The sequence below is a fragment of the Rattus norvegicus genome, unplaced genomic scaffold (genome assembly GCF_021556685.1).
Source record: "Rattus norvegicus strain SHRSP/BbbUtx unplaced genomic scaffold, alternate assembly SHRSP_T2T unassigned-0000113, whole genome shotgun sequence".
Lineage (NCBI taxonomy): Eukaryota > Metazoa > Chordata > Mammalia > Rodentia > Muridae > Rattus > Rattus norvegicus.
In genome coordinates this window covers 285,487-292,500 of record NW_028238834.1, presented here as the reverse complement: position 1 = coordinate 292,500, position 7,014 = coordinate 285,487, and positions in this window count along the sequence as shown.

Here is a 7,014-nt window from a genome sequence, read left to right as displayed (position 1 = left end):
AAAGGTCTCTTTCTCCGGGGTCTTCTTGAGCATTGCGTGTGACCGGGGGACCTGACAGGTCCCCGCCGAGGGCCAGGCCTCTTCAAGGCGCACACAAAGGAGGAGCCTTGACTTGAGGGAGTCCGGTCTTTAAAAAGGGCCAGCCGCGATCGCTCAGCACCACCCTAACCGCGCAGGGCCCGCGGGTGAAGGCACCAAAAACATAGGCACGGGGTGGGCGCTCACCCAACGGAAGGAGCCTTTTAACCGCACACTCAACTCCTCGACCCCCCTTTTCTGTCACCGTGCAGAAAGCCGGCAACTAGACAAGGGAAAGCGTAAAGGCACAAGCACCATGGAGCACAGGAGGCACGCCGGGGAGCGGGAAGCGCCACCGCCAACTCAGAAGCGGGCACCTTGGTGGTCAAAGCCCGGAACGCTCCAGGAGCACCGCAAGGCTCACACAAAGCAGGGCGCGTGCACACACCATTCGGGAAGGGTATGCACCGCAGCGGGTCTACCACCTTCCCCCCGGCACGGGGGAAGAGGGCCGCGAAGCAGTGAACGGCGTGGGGGCAAGCGCCCCGGGACACGTCCACAGGGACACCGCGAACCACAGCAACAAGTGTGCGCGGGTCAGCGCTCGTGCCGGACAGCCGCACCCCTGACTTCCACACACCACCCTGCAAAGGAATGGGGAGAGAGACGAGGGGCCCGCTGGCAGAACGAGAAGAGCGGTCGCCATTCGCGCTGAATGACCATTCGCCATGAATGTCCGTCCCTCGCCTGGCGCGGCTTAGGCCCTGGCCCGAAGAGAACGCGGCAGCACCACATCGATCCAACGGGAGCGAGACACGCCATGCATCGGGAACAACGGGCGTGAGAGCTTTCTAACACGCACTGGACGGGAATACGAGCGAGAAGAGCGAGAGAGAGCACGGGAAGAAGTCGCTAACACTGCCACACACACACAAAAAAAAAAAAATTTTTACCCTTCTCGAGGGCGAGAAAAAGGAAGCGTTGCACTCGGGAGGCACGTGGCGTGGAAGAACGGGACTCAACGGGCAGCGGAGGTTCGGGAACTCCCTTTCCAAAAAAAAATAAAAATAAAAAAATAAAATAAAAAAATAAAATCCCCTTCGAAGGAGAAAAGGTGCAACTCGGGAGGCACAGCAGGAAAGAAAGGGACACACCACCAAGCAGCGGAGGTTCGGGAACTCCTTCCAAAAAACAAAAAAAAAAAACAAAAAAAAAAACAAATAAAAAAACCGGTCGGCCGCAGAGGAGCACGCCAGGGGGTCACTAGCACCAAACGGGAAAACCCTTCCAGTCGCACTCGGCACCAACGACTCCTACCGGTAACGGACGACAACCACCACGGGGAAATCGGGAACGCCTGACACGCGGGACGGTTGTCATAAAGCTGCCCCAGAGAGCACAGGCAAGCAAGCACGGGAAAGCAGGAAGCGCGTACTCATGGGGGACGCTAAGCTTCAAGCATCGAAGAGGCCCATGCGCAGAAGAAAAGAGCTAGGCTGGACAAGCAAACAGCCTTGGTGCAAGCCTCTTCCAACGTCCTTTAATGACAAAAAGAGTCAAAAGGACAGCGTGTCAGCATATATCTCCAGGTACAATAAGGACAGATAGCAAAGATGAAAAGTGTAAAAGACACAGGGATAAACATGACAGGCCACACGGAACGTCTGGAAGTCATGTTCGGTGACGTGTCCCCAAGAGGTCCCCATGTAGAAAGAGAACCGGACCGCAAAGGAACAACTGGTCGACCTTAGAACCCTGAGTGCTCACAGACCGAGGAGGCCATGGTAGATAGCCTGGAACACAGCTTCCCCTCGGCCTCAGAAGTCCATGCTCCCGCTGGCAGGGACCGGGAGGATCCTGGAAAAAAATAAAGTCTCGGAGGCGCCCCTAGCCGGGACACCTCGGCTCGGAGGCCGGGACACAGCACCCTTCGCCTCAGAGGTCCAGGCTCCCGCTATCAGGGACCGAAGGGACTCCTCTGGAAAAGAAAAAAAAAAAAAATCCGTGGCGCCACCTAGCCGGGCCACCTCGGCTCGGAGGCCGGGGACACAGCACCCTCTCGGCCTCAGAGGTCCAGGCTCCCGCTATCAGGGACCGGAAGGGACTCCTGGAAAAGAAAAAAAAAAAAAAAAACTCCGTGGCGCCCCCTAGCCGGGCCACTCCGGCTCGGAGGCCGGGGACACAGCACCCTCTCGGCCTCAGAGGTCCAGGCTCCCGCTATCAGGGACCGAAGGGACTCCTGGAAAAGAAAAAAAAAAAAAAAACCTGTGGCGCCCCCTAGCCGGGCCACCTCGGCTCGGAGGCCGGGGACACAGCACCCTCTCGGCCTCAGAGGTCCAGGCTCCCGCTATCAGGGACCGGCGATTCCTGGAAAAGAAAATCCGTGGCGCCACCTAGCCGGGCCCCTGGCTCGGAGGCCGGGGACACAGCACCCTCTCGGCTCAGAGGTCCAGGCTCCCGCTATCAGGGACCGAAGGGACTCCTGGAAAAGAAAAAAAAAAAAAACCTGTGGCGCCCCCTAGCCGGGCCACTCGGCTCGGAGGCCGGGGACACAGCACCCTCTCGGCCTCAGAGGTCCAGGCTCCCGCTATCAGGGACCGGAAGGACTCCTCGGAAAAGAAAAAAAAAAAAACTCCGTGGCGCCCCCTGGGGCCGGGCCACTCGGCTCGGAGGCCGGGGACACAGCACCCTCTCGGCCTCAGAGGTCCAGGCTCCCGCTATCAGGGACCGAAGGGACTCCTGGAAAAGAAAAAAAAAAAAAAAAAACTCCGTGGCGCCCCTCAGCCGGGCCGCCACCCGGCTCGGAGGCCGGGGACACAGCACCCTCTCGGCCTCAGAGGTCCAGGCTCCCGCTATCAGGGACCGAAGGGACTCCTGGAAAAGAAAAAAAAAAAAAAAACTCCGTGGCGCCCCCTAGCCGGGCCACCCCGGCTCGGAGGCCGGGGACACAGCACCCTCTCGGCCTCAGAGGTCCAGGCTCCCGCTATCAGGGACCGAAGGGACTCCTGGAAAAGAAAAAAAAAAAAACTCCGTGGCGCCCCCTAGCCGGGCCACCTCGGCTCGGAGGCCGGGGACACAGCACCCTCTCGGCCTCAGAGGTCCAGGCTCCCGCTATCAGGGACCGAAGGGACTCCTGGAAAAGAAAACTCCGTGGCGCCCCCTAGCCGGGCCACCCGGCTCGGAGGCCGGGGACACAGCACCCTCTCGGCCCTCTTCAAAGTGTCTATGGTCCCGCTGGCTGGGACCGAAGGGACTCCTGGAAAAGAAAAAAAAAAAAAACTCCGGCGGCGCCCCCTAGCCGGGCCACTCCGGCTCGGAGGCCGGGGACACAGCACCCTCTCGGCCTCAAAAGTGTCTATGGTCCCGCTGGCTGGGACCGGAGAGGAGGGAAGAAATAAAAAAAATAAAATAAAATAAAATAAAAAATTTAAAAAAAATTGGAAAAAAAAAAATCCGGGACGGGGCCCAAGCCTTCTGGTCGACCTCATCCAGCTGCCACCAACCCCTCCTTGTGTCCCAATAGGTCGTACAGCCACCCTCCTCCTGAAGTTCTCCAGGTACAACCTCCCAGCTAGAGATGGTCCCCAGACAGGACGGCGTCTCCGTCGCGCACCCGCCTGCTTGCCTGTCACCCTCTCACCCTGGCCGGCTCACCACAGGCACTTCCCCGTCCTTTGTCACCAACCGGGGGACAGGAGCGTTGCGGAAACTTGTCGCCACTAGGTGTCGCCCGACAGCGATCTCGATCAAGCAAACCAATACAGACTGTCACGCGCCGCCGCCGCCACACACACTCATTCCGTCTCTCCAGAGTGACCTCCCTAGCTCAGGGGGACACTCACCCACGCACAACGGGGCAGGTACCCACCACTTCTCCCGAATGGCACAAACGGTCCCGGTTGTCCCGCCGGAACACAGTGAACGCGGGATGGACTCGGGGCCAACCCCCTCAGGCACCCAGAAAAGGAAAGTAGGACGGAGCGGTGAAAACAGGCCACCTCTAAGTGAAAGGACATGCACTCGAATCGGTTAACAATTAGCAAGGAACAGGCACAGTTAGGAAAAGGGAGCGTCCAAACTCCGGCGTGAGGGGAGGGTGGCGGCGACCTCAGTTCCACACCATTTTTAAATGGCTCACTCATTTTTAAAACCCTCCACCGATCCCGATGGGGGGGAGGGGGGTTGTTGTTGTTCTCTGTTCCTCGCTGCCACCGCCAGCCGGCACTCACCAAACCACACACCTGCCACCCTCTTTGGAAGACTAAACACAGAGAGTAAATTAAAAGAATGGTGGAATAGATGGTGGAATGGTTAAAATTCCCGTGATTTGTTTTCACTCTGATCAAAACATACTTATTTTGTGCATTTGCATTCCCTTGTTCACACGTGCCTCTGTGTGTGTGGTGGGGGGAGGGAGGGAGGGAGGGAGGGAGGGAGGGAGAAAGAGAGAGAGAGAGAGAGAGAGAGAGAGAGAGAGAGAGAGAGAGCCAATTTAAAAAATAAAAACATGGTTAAATACAGCCACTTTGGGAAGATTGGTTAGAGAGAATGCAGTCCAGAGTATGGAGGCCAGAGCTCTGACGCTCTAGACCACAGGTCTCCCATCTCCTATATACCAGGCACCCAGCACCACCATCCCTACTTTGTTTGTTTGTGCGTTTGTTTGCTTGCTTGTTACATTAGTTTCATCCCAAGTTAATAATTATATATTTTTTTTCTATGCACTCATTTAGTTGTGGCAGGGGAACTCCTTCTTTAGGACAGGCAGACTTAGCTAGTTAGTTAGCCAGTCAAAAGTACGTAAAAAATTTATATCAACATAAATATCATTCACTAAGAAATCCTATCTGAAGAAAAAAGAAAGAAAGGAAGAAAGAAGGAAGGGAGGGAGGGAGGGAGGGAGAGGGAGAGAGAGAGAGAGAGAGAGAAAGAAAGAGGAAAAACTGGCAGACTTAGTTTTAGTGTTTTTGTTATTGTTTATTCAAGATATTGTTTCAGGGCTGGAGAGACGGCTCAGTTGGTGAAGAGCACTGACTGCTCTTCCAGAGATCCTTAGTTCAAATCCCAGCAACCACATGGTGGCCTTTCGAAGCAACCATCTGTAATGGAATCCTCTCCTTGTGTGTTGAAGACAGTGACATGTGCTCATAAAATAAATAAACAATAAAAATATGTTTGAAGATTAAAGAAAAAAACTCTCTCTCTCTCTCTCTCTCTCTCTCTCTCACACACACACACACACAAATAAACCTCTGTAATAAAAATCAATGTGACTTCATGATCAAACTTCTGTAGTCAATAGGACTAGAGAGAACACATGTCTGTAAATAAAAAGCAGAACCTTTTCTGCTTTGTTTTGTTTTGCCTCAAGGTACGTTTCTTTTGGTATAGCCCAGGCAGTCATGGAACTTGCTCCGTGTGACTCTATCTAGCCCAAGCTCACAGAGGTCCACTCTGCCTGCCTCGGCCACCCACACAGCTCTCTCTGCTGACTATATGTCTGCATGCCAGAAGAGGGCACCAGAACCTAGGAGGACACACCACATGGCTCCTGAGAATCCAGGTTTTGACTTTAAAAAAAAAAAAAAAAAAAATTCTGACAGCATAGAGGGTAGATATCTGCCTGCCAGGCTCTTCTAGTGCTGTTTAAGGTGGGGTAATAGCCATGTGAAGGAGACAAGGGGAGAGGAAAAATCGATTGGATGAGTAGTGCTGCTGAGATTAAGGAACACACACACACACACACACACACACACACAGAGAGAGAGAGAGAGAGAGAGAGAGAGAGACAGAGACAGAGACAGAGACAGAGACAGAGACAGACAGAGACAGACAGAGACAGTAAGACAAAGAGACAGAGAGAGAGAGACAGACAGAGAGGGACACACCGAGGGAAAGACATCAGGACCAGCTGAATTTCTCAAGAAAAGAAAAGAAGAGAAAGGAAAAATGTTTTCTATATACACAAATCTGTATACATGATTTGTTATAGTGTCCCATTTGGGCACTTTGGATTCAACTGTGGATGGTTGGCAGCCAGCTTGGCTGACACCTGACCTCACCAAGATGGAAGCAGCCGGCCATTAGCCCTGATGTTCCCAGGTCACTTCTGTTTCTCCCTTTCCCAGCCTCTAGGGAAACAGAACTTAATTAAACTCAGTTTGCACGTGCAGAAAGGTGAAGAGGCACCCAAAAGCAGCCAGAAGCCTCAGACCATCCACAGCCACATGTTCTCCTTCTGCCTATATTACTTCTAAATGATCGTATTTATTTATTTATTTATTTATTTATTTATTTATTTATTTACTTACTTACTTACTTACTTACTTACTTACTTACTTACTTTTTTTTCTTTCTTTTTTTTCGGAGTTGGGGACAGAACCCCAGGCCTAAAATTGCCAGGCAAGCGCTCTACCACTGAGCTAAATCCCCAACCCCCTTACTTACTTACTTACTTACTTCTACTTACTTACTTACTTACTTACTTATTTTTGTCATACTTAAACAATCATTCGTCCTTGAATTCCTCCTGTATGCCAGGTAGACTTAGTCAGTCAGTCAGTCAGTCAGTCAGTCATTTAGCCAGGTCAAAATAGTTAAACATAAATATCAATAAAATCAATAAAAATCAAATGCAAACCCAATAGACAGTAAGTAAAATCGAATAAACCAAAAGATACATCATAAGCACAGAGTTTCAGCCGGACATTGAAAAGCAGCAGTACACGGAAGCAGTCTCCCTCCCACACCAACACACACACAGCTCGACCACCACCTTATCTGCACATTTTCAGCTCCTGCTTTCTAGAGTTACCAAGTTTATACACTACAGAGTTTAGCAAGGCAGGCCGGTTCACCGCACCCCCAGGGTCAGAGAACATGCTAGACCAGCTCTAGGGATGGGCTGGGGGGCAGGGGAGGGGTGGGAAGAGGGGAAACAGGCAGACTTAGGTATTCTAGTTTTGTTCATTCAAGATTCCACTTCTCTTGTTGTAG